The 14,473-nt window shown below is 46.0% G+C and overlaps 2 protein-coding genes across 2 annotated transcripts in view; one reads left to right on the top strand and one right to left on the bottom strand.

Moving 5' to 3' along the window:
• Positions 1-14,473, bottom strand: part of SYN3 (synapsin III) — a 455,052-nt gene that overhangs the window by 274,914 nt on the left and 165,665 nt on the right. The window lies entirely within an intron of this gene.
• TIMP3 (TIMP metallopeptidase inhibitor 3) overlaps positions 1-14,473 on the top strand; it is a 56,755-nt gene that overhangs the window by 27,520 nt on the left and 14,762 nt on the right. The gene's annotated exons all lie outside the window — the stretch shown is intronic.

A 14,473-nucleotide genomic window follows, 5' to 3' on the forward strand; every position in this document is an offset into this window, starting at 1 on the left:
AAGTTACTCAGAGCACTGGATGGGCTAGAGAATCAACAGATCTCTTCCAACACTGTCTTAGCTCCTGTCAACCTAAATCATCAGGGCAAGTGTGGGAGTATTTTATCTTCAAGCACATAGCCTATCCCCTCTCGGTATGAGTGAGGCTATTAGAGCATAGTCCCCATAGAGATGTCATCCTGGAAGCATCTTTATTACTGCAGATTAATATACAGTTGGGGGGATTAAAGACAGAAGTCCTCTCCTCAGCAGTCTTTAGAATCTTTCTGTCGGTAGATATGGGGACATTCAGAACAACAGACCCTACCTGGCATTAATGTTTAATGCTCCCCTAATATACTTTAACCACTGAGACCATCCCAGGTTTGTTTAAATTTGGGGAAATAAACTCTCTGCTGTACCGTCAGCCTAGATAATAGGATGATTGCTGCAGAAACCACAGCAACAAGAACAGACAGCGGTATAAAGAGAACAGGTTGGTGAGGGCCACTCAAACCGTGGAGTTGATGGACTAGGTGGGGTGACTTAGGGGCCAGTTTCGTACTTGGTGGCTGTTGCCAGTTTTGGCCACAGCAAATTGTCCAGACAGATATCAGGTGAAGGAAGACCATGAGACAAGGCCAGAAGAGGTGCCTAAAGTATCTTAATTACTTATTTAGGTTTGATTAACTTTTCAGAGATGCGATTCTAGACCCAGAACACAGGGAGGACACAGCATCTGGGATCATTACTAATGAAGAGAAAGTCGAACTCAGAGGATGTGTGTATATTAGAAGAGGATGGTAATAACCTGAGACCACTAGGTTGTAAGGAACCTTAGACTACATCCATTCCAACTTCTCTCTCTCCTGCAGAATAAAGAACTAGGGCTCTAAGAGGGAAGGGATTTGTCAGACTCATAGCAAATGGAGAGAACCAGACAGACAACCTAGCTCCCAACTCCTGGCCCAGAATTCTTCCTACTACTCAATACTTTCTATATAATAAGACCCTTTTCCCAAAACAAACAAACAAACAAACAAACAAAAACAATCATTTTACTTCCAAACCCAAATAAATATAGCTATTTAGTGGAATAGGTGATTTATTAAATCATGTCAAAACTGGGAGACAGAATCTGTTTTGAAAATAGGAGTTTTTCATGGATGGTGGTAGAATCTTAACCTGCATTGCCAGCACTGAAAGTATCCAGGGTGAGGAAGGTGAATCTCTCAACTTTGTACACTGGGCAGCAACTCCTAGGAAATGTGCATTTCCCCTCTACCAACAGATTAGAGAGGTAAAGGCCCCAAGTGAGACAGAGATGGAAGGAGACTTGGAACCACATCACAGGTGGGGAAGAGCCATCAAAACTTATGAAAATATTTATTCTGGAGATGATTTAGGGAATATGACCATGCTGTTCAATTATCTTCTTTTGTGTAAGCTTAAGATGTCAACCAGTTGGGAGAAGGCCACAGAGAGGCGGTAGAAAGAATTTTGGTATAGTCAAAATATGGCTTAACATGGAACAGGCTGACCTAGCTCAGAGATGTTTGCATAGTTGCCAGATTAATCCTGGGATGAGACTGAAGAGAAATTCAGAGGAGGTTCCACTCAACCTCGAGTCTTGGGCCCTTGAAATGTTTTTGAGATTATCTATGTTCTTAATTCAGTGGCACCACTGGGCTCATGGGAAACTCTGTTGGGAGGGAATGAGCCTGCACATTGGGGAGTAACTGGGGGGAAAGGGAGAAGAGGGAGTTTGGGTTTATTTTGGAAAACTTGTGCCAGCTGATTTCCATCTTCATTATTTTTCATCCTCATAAATATAACAGTCACCTTTCTTCAGAACAAGGAAAATGAAGCCCGAGGAGTTTATGTATCCTGCCCAGCTGGAATGAGTCAGTGGGCTGGGTTCAAAAGTCCATTCTCCAAGACATTCATAAGCCTGAGCATGGCCAGTGAAATGTTATCAGAACTGCATCAGGCAGAGTCTTGGGGGGCTGATGATCCCAGGAACAGAGAAGTAGTAGCATCATTGTCTACAGACCCAGATTGGGGGACAGTCCTGAAAAGTCCCCCATTCAAGCTTCTATCACCCAGGGAAGTTGGCATTTACTTAAGATCTTCCCATTGTCTAGAATATCCTCCTTCTTTTCTTTCCATGTTCAAAACTCAACACATTTTTTCTTGGCCAGCTCATGGCAGTGGAACTGGCCATGGACAGTTACAGCCAGATACAGTGAGTGAAGCAGCTGTATCATAGAGGAAGATGGAGTGGGAGGTTTTCAGGAAGTAATCAATATATGCCAGGTTGGAAAAGGTATCTTCCTTTACCCAGTACCTATTTACTGAGCACCTACTATGTTCTAGGCACTGTGTGAGATATGGGTGATATAGTGATAAGCAAAACAAGTCATGATCTCAATTTAGTGTGTAATGCTAGGAAATGAGACATTATTCAAGAGAATTCCCAAACAAACTTACAAACTGAGCAATATGAGAGTACTATCAGGACTACTATTTTAATCTGGTGCTGAGGGAGGGGTCAGGGAAATCCTCCTCTGAGGAAGTATCTCTGAGTTGAAATATGAAGGATGAATAGGAGTTGCTAGATAAAAAGGTCTTATGCAGAGGGAATGACATGTACAAAGGCCCCGAGGCCCCTGCACCTGAGCAGAGTTAGACCAGTGTTGACAATCAAGTGTCCAGTAGAGTTCACTTGTCTCCTCCCTGTCACCCTTCTTGGTCCTAAGCCCTGTGCTCCCCTCCCCAAACCATGAGGCATTAGGCTGATTACCGGACTTCTCTGTTTTAGAGAGTTAACCCCACCTCAAGGTTCTCATCTATGGCTTATGTGAATTCTCATCTATGGCTTATGTGAATTCTCTGATAATTAAGCCTTAAGAATTTTCCTTTACTCTGCACGTCGGATGCATCTGAATTGGCTGATTGTTTCAGATTTGTGAAATGTCAAGCAGATAAGATAAGCTTTGTTAGCAGACATATGTTGATTTAATTTCTGGCTGTGTAACCTCTGACATGTTTCTTATCTATTCTGAGTCTTGTTTTCTTGATCTACCCAATGGAAAAAATGCTCTTGCAAGTTAGTTTCAAGGATTAGCTGTAACACTGGTAAGGTGTGTCTGTTTTGTTCACTGTGTATTTCCACCACCTGACAGAGTGCCTGACACATAGTAGCCACTCAGGAAATTTTTACTGAATGCACAAGAGGCTCAGGCACTATGGATTGCATTCAGGTTTGACGGGTGAGTAGTTCATTCATTCATTCTTTCTTCTCTCTTTTTTAACCATTATCACAATTTCCTATCACACTGCAAGGGCAGGTTGTGTGCAAAGATGCCAGGGACAGGTTTATCATTCTGCTGTTACCCACTTTGACCAAAGAGGGCAGCCTTAAGCATTCTTTACTTCTGTATTTTCTTTAAAACAAGGCTGGCTTCCTTAAACGGCTCTTGTATCTAATCTCCAGCCATTCTTCCACACTTTCAACGTTAGCTACTTTTGATAACTGTCTTGGGGATTGAAGATCTATAGTCTTGCCTTCTTTTTCTTCATACCTGTTTCTGCCTGAGTGCCCACTACCTGGGTCCTGAGCCGGTGGGAATGTTCTGAGTAAGCCAGGCAGGGGAGCACCTGCTTTAAATGGGAACCCCTGCACTGGGTCCACCTGGTGTCCAGAGTCTTCCTGGCTGAAGTTAGGGAAGTTAAAGAGAGAAAGGAAGCAATGACTGTTTTAAAAGCTACCCAAAGGGTTATTATAAATGTACCACATTCTTTTTGGCATCTGTGCTACATAATCCCCCAAGACAGAGAGGGGAGCAGACATTGCTTCTTACTGAAACCACAACAAAGTCTCTTATCCATCCTCACTGCATTTTGGGAACAGATTCACTCCCTGTCTGCAAAGACACATCTGCAGGTCTGCTGTGCAAACGAGGGAGGTCCCTTTGCTTTACAGTTCCTTGGCTTTCCCTCTGCTCTCCTAGCAAACAAAATCCCAATTAGCAGAAAAATAAAATACTATAGACACCTTCTGAGATGTTGCCAACCATTCTGGTCTCACAGAAATGACCTGACCTGAAAGCTCTAAGTTCCGAGAACCATTCGTCGGCACGGTATTTTTCTGGGCACTGCTTCAAAGGGGCCATGGTTGAAGACCAGGCTGCTATTCTGGTGGCCTCTTGTTTGGGATAAAGTTTCCCATGGGCCCCAGGGGAGGGCTGGAGCACTCGGCAGGGTGTATTCTGGGCACCCCTGACCTGTGTGCCTGCACAACAGTGAGCAGGTCAGTGCCTCTGAACCAAGTAGGGTAGAGCTTTCTAGAGATCGGCAGGCTTCCTAGGCTCTGGCACACACTGAGCTGAGCCAGCCAAAGCACCCGAGGTAAGACGACTGGGAGAGATTAAGGGGCTTGGAGGAAGGTGTTGGGGGAGACATGGATTCCTTAAATCTTAACTTTGGAGATCAGAAACAGGATGTGAACTGGAATGGGACCATTAATGGGTCTAATGCAAAGTGGGGCAAACAAGTCCTGAACATGTTTCTAGGGGTTTCTTGAGGCTTTGGGGCCCTCCTATCAGCTGACCTTTCAGGCACACATTGGGCACATATTAACATAAGGGTCGCTGGCCAGGATGAAGTGATTTCTCTATCACTGCCCACCTGAGAAATGACATGTGTTGGAGCAAGACCCAGCCTATACAGAGTTGGGCATTCCTGCCTACCTCTTGGCTTCCACCATCCCCTGCCCCTTGTCACACACACTGCTTTCTATTACTCTGATAGGCTAGGCTCTCCAGCCTCTGGGCCTTCACCTCTGCTCCCTCCTCCACCTGAAGGCCTTTTAATCCTCTTCGCTTGAGCTGACCTCTGCTGATTTCTCAGATCTCAGCAAGGCAGAATGTCTCCCACCTACACGCATCCATAGCACCACCAGGTCTTACCTAGGGAATAAGGACCATCTTAGAAGGGAGATGGTGTTACTGTGCTCTAGGTTTCTAAATGGCTAATAAGGCAACTACCCCAAAGTGTTCACCAAGCATGATCAGAATGACTGAGACTTTTGCTCTGCAGAGGGTGACCAGGAGGAGAATGCCAATACCCCAAAGTACAGAAATTGCCTAGCTTGGCCAAGTGTGTCTGATACATGCTCCTGTGGCTTCCTGGGCTATAATCACTTGTCTTTTTGTCTCAGGATATAAATAGCCTTCGTGAAGGTAGGACCTTGTCTACCTGCTGACTGCTGAATCCCCAAGGCATAGCAGAAGATCCAAGGCATGTAGTCGAACACGTCTGAAGTAATAGTGAATAAGTGATTTAATTCCAACTCATGCTAGAAGGAGAAGGATGAGGAGGAGAAGGGAAGGGAGGAGGAAGGAAGAGAAGAAGGAGGAGGAAAGTGGGGAGGGAGGAGGAGAAAGGAGGCATAAGAGGGAGGGGGGGGGAGGAGGAGGGAGCAGGAGGAGGAGAAAAGGGAGGAAGAGAGAAGGGAGGAGGAGAAAAGAGGAGGGAGGGAGGGGGGAGGACTCAGGTGGAGGAGGGTGGAGGAGAACAGAGAAGGAGGAGGAGGAGGAGAATAAAGAGGTGGCACCACTGACCTTTCTGATGGGTTTCTTAACTGAAGTTTGGGTGGTGCCCCCCCCACAGGCATTTGTTAACTTAGGCCTCTTGTAAATGGACCCCATGACTCCCCTCTTTTTAGATATGAATCTTCAGCATTTGGATATTAGAGTCCCATTCTAGCTTCTCAGATCACACTTCTACCTGCCTCCCTCTCTTCTTTTCTGGGTGATGTTTAGGAGCTCAGACTCCTGACCTGCACTCCAAAAGCTTGAACCCAAATCCATCTCTGTCTCCTTTTATTGTATTACCTTTGATTCCCTCCTGTAGCCTCATTCTTCATTCAACAAACACTTGGCGAAACCTTGCCATATTCCAGGCACCTTGTCAGGTGCTAGAGTCAGATGCAGGCCTATTATCTAACAATTCAGGCTAATGAGTGCCAAGCAACTGACCATTAAGGTAGAACATCTTTGGGAAAAAAGGAAGCCAAGAAGACTGGAGGGATTTAGTGTGGTCTAAGGTGGGCAGAAGTCTTACTGGAGGAGGTGGCATTTCAGGTAGGTAGGTCTTATAGGGAAACAGACGTGTAGGCAAATGACTGGGGAGAAAGTCATTCTCACTGAGACAATGGGCATCACAGGGCAGGTCAGTGTAGTGGGGCAGGGAGCAGGGAAGTTATAAGGGGTGCTGGAGGCTTTGCAGTGGCAGGACTTGGGATGAGATCCAAACCCCAGAGACCCATTTATACATCACTGTGCTATTCAAAATTATCCTGTTATGTTGCAAAACCAAGGGAGGCTTGGGGGGCTGTGGGTAGGGTTGTCACTCCCATCTGTTACTGAGAGAATGTGGAGGGGGCTCTGGGGAAGGATCTCCCTTCCTACTTTCTGTACTTTGGGGTACTGACATCTCCCCTCTGGCCACCCTTTGCAGGACAAAAGCTTCAGCAATTCTAAGGCTTTGGTAAACCCTTTGGGGCAGTCACCTTACCAGCCTTTTAGAAACCCAGATCATAGGAACAGCACCTCCCTTCTCAGATGGTCCTCACACTGCCCCCCCAAGTAAGTCAGCCCTGTATCCTAGGACTTTAACCCTGTTCTGGGTCAAATGATCTGTACTTTTCTCCCAAACTGGCTGTGGCTACAGGAAGAAATTGAGGGTGGCCAACTTTGAAAGTGGTTACACTGCAAATGAAATGTATTAATGCCAAGTCCAGACATATACCTAGGTGGTGACTCTTAAATTTTGTCTTTTAATAGTTTAAAATCAAGATTGCCACTTAAAACATGAAAGCTGGAGTAAGACACAGAATTTGCTTGTGTTCCTTTTGGATAATCTCAAAGTACCCAGCAACTTGACCTTTCTGGACCTGTGTTCCCTTTGCTTGCCTCTCTGGGCCCCTTCATTTGATATACATACAACTGACATCAGCTGAGGCCCCAACATGTTTCCCGGACTGCTCAGGCAGAAACCCACACTGCTTCCAAGGTGAGGAGAGCTAGGAGCCCACAAGTGCCTCCTCCCCCCGCAGACCCCTGTTTGCCGGGAGGCCCTCCCCAGGACAGCCTTGCCTCGAGGACCCTAGAACACAAGGCAGGCACTGAGAAAAGAGGCTCTGTGCAGAGAGGTTTTAATATCCTCCTGCTTTTAATAGCTTTCCCTGAGATGGAAACTTGGGTTGAAATGATTTGCAGCTCTCCAGATTTTTCTGAGAGTGTGTGTGTATTTGAGTTTATTTTTAGCCACAGGGGTTCATTCCGTGCCAAAAAAACCTGCTTAAATAAAACCAAGATTAATATTTTTACTTAACGGAAAGAGTTAGTCAGGACAGGCTTTGAACTAGAGACTCCCTATCTTGATTTGGGAGTGCATCTTAACTGTCTGGTCCTGGCTTTGACACCAACGAAAAAAGGCCTTTGAAACTGACAGAGAGAAGTGCCCTCAGGGGACCAGGATAGGATGCCCGGAAGAGCCTATTGTGAGACTTCTCCAAGGGGCACTCTTCCTCACAGGGGTGCCCCTCCCTGCTTCCCTCCTGTTCTCCAGGGCCATCTTCCTGGAAAGGTGGGTAAGTGGATCCTGGCTCTGCTCAGAGCCTGGCTGGGATTCTGCCTCACTCTCAACTCCTTCCTTGGGTCCTCCCCATCAGATCTGGTCCAGGCTTCTGCTTCCTCTGGATTCAGATAAAGCAAACGGAGTCTTTGCTTGGGGATGGGCTAAGGCCTAGATCCGCTGTCTAGGGAGCTCTAGCTGCCCATCCCCTTGAACAGACCTCACCTCTCTTTGTGCGATGCCAGCTCTTTGTTCTTGCTCATACTGCTGTGTTTGCTCTCCTTGAATACCATTTACCTGTTTCCTTGCCTCTGAATTCCCCAGGGCCTCATTTATCTCCTTGTCCCTGTGAGCCTAGCACAGTACTCCACAATGATTGTTGAACAGATGTTTATCTGGCCCTATAGCCTGAGAACTGCTATTAACCCCTTCTGATGGAAGAAGGTTCAGAAAGACTTGGTCATAGGCCAAAGCTTACCCAGAGGAGTCATTTCTCTCTCTCTCTCTCTTTTTTTTTTTAAATCACCCTTCATGTATGTGGCCCTTTAACTTCATACATTCAGCAGATATATAGTAGTGACTTCTTACATGCCGGGCTCTCCCTGGTTGCTCAGGTTATAGTAGTAAAGCAAAGAACCTGCCCTCTCGTGAGGCTTGCATTCTAGTGAACAACACATGGATACAGATTATGTCAGCTGGTGGCCAGTGCTATGGAGCACAGAGAGGCTGGCCAAGGGTGACAGGGAATGCATGAGGGAAGATTATGGGGGATCATGGAGGCCCCCTGACCAGCAGACAATCAAAGTAGGTGAGGGAGTGAGCCATGTGGCTTTGGAAGGAAGAGTGTTCCAGTAGGGGGAACTGCAAGGGCAGAGGCCCTGAGGTGGTGTTTGGGGAGGTGCACAAGGAGTAGGGGGCTGGGGCTAGAGTGGAACAGGTTGCCATTTCCAAAGATAAGGAAGGTAACAGGACCACGGGTGAGTGAGGGGCATTTTCAGGAACTCAGTTTTGGATGGATTGAGTTGGAAATGTCCTCTTAGACCTCCACGTATAAGGGGATACTAAATGTAGACTCCTGTTGTGGGGGCTCTGGGGTTGGATGATGCATAAATGGGAGCTGCTAGTGTACAAAGGTACAAAGCCACGAGCTGGGTGGAAGTGAGAGGAGGATGAGGAACCCACAACTGCCCAGACTGAACACGTGGAGGTCTCCAGTGACCTCGACGAGAGCTGCTTTGATGAAGAGAAAGAGGGAGCTTAGGTCATGGCAAGAACCTTTCCAGGTTGGTAATCATCACCCTGACCTAGAAACCAGGATGGAAAGTGACTTGCCCAGTGTTACAGAGTGACAGAGCCCTGACTGTATCCAAGTCCACACTTTCCAGGCCTGCTCATTCCAGGTTTTGTTGATCTCAACTTTCAGCCTCCAGGTCCTTGGAGAGAGGCTTTTGGGGTTTGGGTGTGGTGACACATGGGCTGGAAACCGGAAGGACCTGAGTAGGGTAGGCCTTCAGGTGTCTGCCATCCACCCTTCATTCCAAAGGCCCTTTCCTCAAACCTGGACATCAACAAAGTATCCCCAAAGAGGCAGCAGATAATTGTGAAGAACTCTGGCCAGGGTCATTGGAGGAAGATACCAAAGATCATCAGGGGGATGAGGAAATGCTGGATCAGGGCTCTTGCTGTCTTCCTCTGATCAGTACATTTCAGAACCTTCAAGTAATCACCATCAGCAGCATAATAGTATATCATCTGTTTGGCTTCAGGGTTACAAAGTGCCTTTTTACATATACATTGTCTCATCTAATTAATCAGTCTAATTAACTTCAGACCCATAGTGTTGTGAGAAATCTCAGGGATCCTCAGGATTTGTGGTTTCTAAGTTATTTTATTTTCTTCCTTAAAAGCCTTGCTGGAAAGCACATGATGATATTCTGTTCTACTACTGATGGTGATTACTTGTAGATTCTTATTACCAATCTGAGGGCACATGTGTGAGTAATTGGGAGAGAGTGTGGGGTGATCAAAGGGATGGGGGTCACTGGAGGGTTATCAGGGGGGCCTTCCTCCTAGGGACAAATCCATCTCTCTGATCCTTACCAGAGCAGACAGTGGGAGTGGGGAGGTGCAGAAAATTATGAAATGTTTTACAATCAGTACAAATCCCGTGAAAAGGCTTTAGGCAGTCCACTTTCTTAGGGGACCCACCAATTTTTGTTCTGCTGGGATGCAAAACCACCCTCAGGGTACCTGATCTTATTCCTCATAGTTGGAAAACGGGGACAATAATAGCCATCTTATAGAGTTATCTTAAGAATAGAGCAAGATAGCATGCGTGCATGCTTGGCACATGGGAGGGGCTTAATGAATAGTAGTTATTGTTATGAGTGTGTTCTAGTCCCTCCCTCTCCCCTAGACTTACAGACATGATGTAATGAAATGCAGAGAGCTGATGGTTAATGAATGGCTGGGCAGCTGCTGGAGCAAGGAAGCCTGGCTCTGCCTTCTTTGGATAGGCTAAAATGCAGGATCTCCATGGGGCACAAGACCAGAGAATTGCCTAATGGGCTGAGCCAGATGGGCTGTGGGCCTGCCTTGCTGTGGGTTTCTTGCTTATTGTCTTTGTCATGAGCTCTTGGCCTCAGAAAGGCCCATGTGGATGGCAACCAGGAAATGAACATCAAGTGACTATCAGACACTTCCAGACCCCTCTTTTCTTCCAAGTCCAAGTCAAAAGCCTGGTAAGCCCATAGTCTAGGCCTTTATGCTTACCTAGATCCTGCCTGGTAGGGTCCTATCAGAAGAACATTCACCTTCCTAGGGTTAACTCTAACAGTGACTTCTGCTTTTGGAGAAATTCATCCTACCTGCTGGGCAGGTGTGCCTTACCTACATTGCTGTCCTCCTAAAAACCATGCCTCAAGTCAGCAAAGTCATTCTATAGGGCCTTCAGAGAGACAGGAATGGGAGCAGAGTGTGTGTGTGTGTGGGGGTGAGGGGTACTTGTGTGTGTGTGTGTGTGTGTGTGTGTGTGTGTGTGGTAGTGAAAGTATCTCACTAATTTGATGGCTAAATCAACTCCTTTACCATGGGGAGGATTTATAGTGCTGTCAACAGGATCCCAAGATCTAAGACGGGCAGAATCCATGGTCTTAAGTTGGTATACATTAATTCATTTAAGGGATCCTTGATCTAAAATCCAGCCAAACTTTGCCTTCCAACCTGCTGGCAGAAAAGTCCAACCATCAGATCAGGGTAAAAAGGTCTGGACTTGATTGAAGGTAGTTGTATGGGAGGTGGAAGGAGAGGGTAAGAGGCAGGGGCTTTCTCGTGGGCATCTTGTCCCCTCTGAATATGCTGACAAAGAGGAGATGTACAACTTCTGGACATAGCAGTAAGCTACACTGGAAGCTGAATCTTGTTTGCCACTGGAATTGTTTTTTGTTCAAAACTTGTGCTGCTTGTGGTCTATCTACATTACTATGGATGGAGGTGGGGGCAGGCAGCACCCAATATATTTCTGGAAGGGATAAATGTGCCTTGTTTCTCTTGTTTTTGCAAGCTCTTACTAGCCCTCCTCACAAAAATTATTTGAAGAAAGAGAATTATATAGAAATATACCTTTACATCTGGATCCTCAGGTGTATGATATATTTAAGAGGGCCCTACATATATTTACAGGTCTATGTGCCAATTATATAAGCACACATAGCCCGGTCAGTTTCTTCTTACAGACTTTTAAGTGAAAATACTGTTTACTCTGTTTTCATTTGACCTCCATATCCCTGGAAGCCCAGCTTCCTTTCCCGGGGCATAAGAGGCTCCAAAACTGAGATTCAGGCTGTTCGTCATTGCCCCTTTCTCTGACTGGTGCTTTCAGACACCTTGGAGGTTAGCCCTCTAGCCATGAACTTTTAAACTTTGTTTTCCCACTAGACTGTCTCTGTGGAGGTAGGAAATGGGACTTCTATTTCTCGTCATCATGCCCACCAGCACACCAACCCAGCTCATTCCTATGTTGGCTTAGCTGCCGGAGGACACTGGGAAGACAGTGTGGGGCCACATTCCAGCGGGAAGGAAAATAAAGAAAACCTTTGTCTAGCCCAGCCCATCTGTAAAGCTGGCTTCTAGCCACTACACCAAGGTGGCGGGAACAGCCCACAAGCTGCCAGCTCTAAGTTTGGAAACTGTCTTCTGTTGTTGTTGGAGAACCATGACCTTCCATACCTCCGCTGTCGACTGTGGCCCTGAGGCCAGAGAATGCTCAGGAGCACCCTTACTGCCAGACAAGAAAGTACAAAATAGCACACATTTGCATTGCAGAGGAGAAACCGAAGCAAATAAAGACATATTAATTCAGACCTAATGGGCAGATCTGAGGTTGGCTGGTGTTTTTACTCTGGAAGAACTTTGTGAATCTCTCTGGGAGAGCAGAATATTACTTAGTTTTAGTTCAGTGTAGTACAGTTTTGTTTTTATAAAGAAAAAACTGGTGTGGCCTCCATGCTGGGCCTTCCCTGCCAGCCTTTCTGGACCATAACCGTGTGATCGAGTTTGGTTCTGGTAGGCTGCTCTTGGGTTACATGTGGGTGATGAGATAGGGCAGGTCCTTGTGATGAGGTGGGTGCTCCAGACTTAAAAACACCTGGTATGTTTGTTTTGACCAGTTTATGTGTGTTCCCCTACCTCTCCCCGAAATTCTACACGGCCAGATATTTTGAGGAGTTTGCCTTTCTTCCCATCCCAGAGAGCACCCCAAGGCCTTAGCTTATGGTGTATGTTAGAAGATAATGAAACTCAGACAAGTTACAACAGAGGTCACTGGTAGGGGTGTTATTCTAACAGCAGTGACAGCAAACACACCATTGTCAGTGTCTACATGTAACCCTCACAGCATGAGGTTTATGAGGAATTGATGTAGATTAGGAAATGAAGACAAAGAAGGGTTTAATGACCTCCCTAAGGTCATGCGACACCACAGTTTGACCAGGATTCAAACCCAGGTGTCAGGCTCCAGAGCCTTGGTCTTCCATGCTCTGCCATGCTGCTGCTCCACTAGAATTAGGACATCGCTTATAGGCCACGTGATGGGCATTGGGCCAAGACAATCAGAAAGATTTAGGAGAAAGGAGGTTGGGGACACACGGGTTTGCCTGAGGCCGCATGGTAGTGATGGAACGAAACACAAATGTGGCTTCCTGACTACAGAAACTGACTCCCTTTTCACTGAACAATTCTCAGATGAAAAGGTTCCAAGCTCAGGCCATTTCAGGGTAAGGAAGGAATTGGCTAGCTGTGTGTGCAGAAGCTTCCAGAAGTACCTAGCTTTATGGGACAGGTCTGCTTATGACATGTTATGTCTAAATGAAGTCAAGTCATTTTTGAGCCAGGGAAGGGGAGAAGCTGCTATTTAAAGAAATCCGTTTTGCAATTTCTTCCCCCCTAAGGCAAAGACTCACTTGGTAGTTTACCTTCTGTGTTAATGAAGCGGCAGAGGATGGAGCCAAATCAATTCAGGAAGAATCAATAGTAAAGTCCTGGCAGATATGCTCTCTGCCCAACAGTTAAGCTGTTACAACCTGACTGTGGGAGTTGCTGTAGAGGAAATAGTCCCTGGGCCTCTGGGAGGCTGGCTCCCTGCCAAGGATGCTGCTACAAAGTTAGACAAAGAGGTGGAGGCAGAATCTTGAGGGAGCTTTGCCTGGAATCTTGCCAACCTCTCGTTTTTGCAGTGGACTTGGAAACAGCCACTCGCCTCCTCCCAAACTGAGCTGTGTCTGCTAAATTGCTAACTTCGCCAATGGGCTCTGTGTTTTACCCTCCCTGGCAAGAAGTTCTGGAGGGGCTGTTGGTTCATCTGGGTCTTGACTTCATGTCTGATAGGAAGAGTAGGGTCCCAACTTGTTTGGAGAGGAACGGGACAGAATCCAGTTGGGATGGCGGAGGTTGTTTCCTAATAAAGGTTGTTTTGTTTTTAGAGATTAGAGTCAATGAATTGGGAAATGTGGTGGAACATCCAAAATGGGGAAGGATACCAGGGATAACAGAGCCACCAGAATGGGCAGGGGTGTGTGTGTGTGTGTGTGTGTAGGGTATTCTGTTCAACATACATTTATTCAGGACCTACTTTTTTTAGGAGCTAAGTATAACTGGAGGTAAAAAAAAAAAAAAAAAAAAAAAAAAAAGTGACAGGATCTTAGAACTGGAAGAGTTCAATGTGACTCAAAGCATGGCCGCTATACATGCAAAATCCATTCCATTTTGGGGAAGGTCCTAGCCTGAGAGCTTCCAGAACCCCTTGATGGAGACTCTCTCTATCCCTATGGCAGCCCCTCCCTGTTTCTTGCCAGTTTTTGTTATTAGATGCCTTTTGGGGGGGGTGAGCTAACGAACACAACTTATCTGCAGTTTCTGAATTGTCTTTAAGATCTGTTCATTACTCTTCCCTGTGCGAGCTCCATAAATATCTGAAGGCAGTTACTGGGTGCTTCCTTTTCATGTAAAATACAAAAAGAATGCACAGTCTCTTATAATCTCTAAGAAATGCTTCCCTTCTCTGTGTTTTTACTGCATGTAGTAAATGCCTATCTTCCAGCCTTCCTCAAGTTGGGTCTGTCTTATACTTTTCCTGTTCATAGTCCATTGGTATTTACTGAGCAACTCCTTTCTGCCAAACGTTGTACTAAGAAATTTCAGAAGATCTTTTCTTTAATCTTCATTCCAATTTTTTGATATAGGTAGTTATACCCTCTTTCCAGAGGAGAAAACTGAGGTTCAGAAGAGCAAGTGGCTTCACTTCTCTGTCAGTTTCCTTGTCTGTATTATGTGGATGGTGATACTGCCCATGTAAGCT

The sequence above is a fragment of the Mustela lutreola genome, chromosome 8, assembly GCF_030435805.1.
Source record: "Mustela lutreola isolate mMusLut2 chromosome 8, mMusLut2.pri, whole genome shotgun sequence".
In the NCBI taxonomy this organism is placed as follows: Eukaryota; Metazoa; Chordata; class Mammalia; order Carnivora; family Mustelidae; genus Mustela; species Mustela lutreola.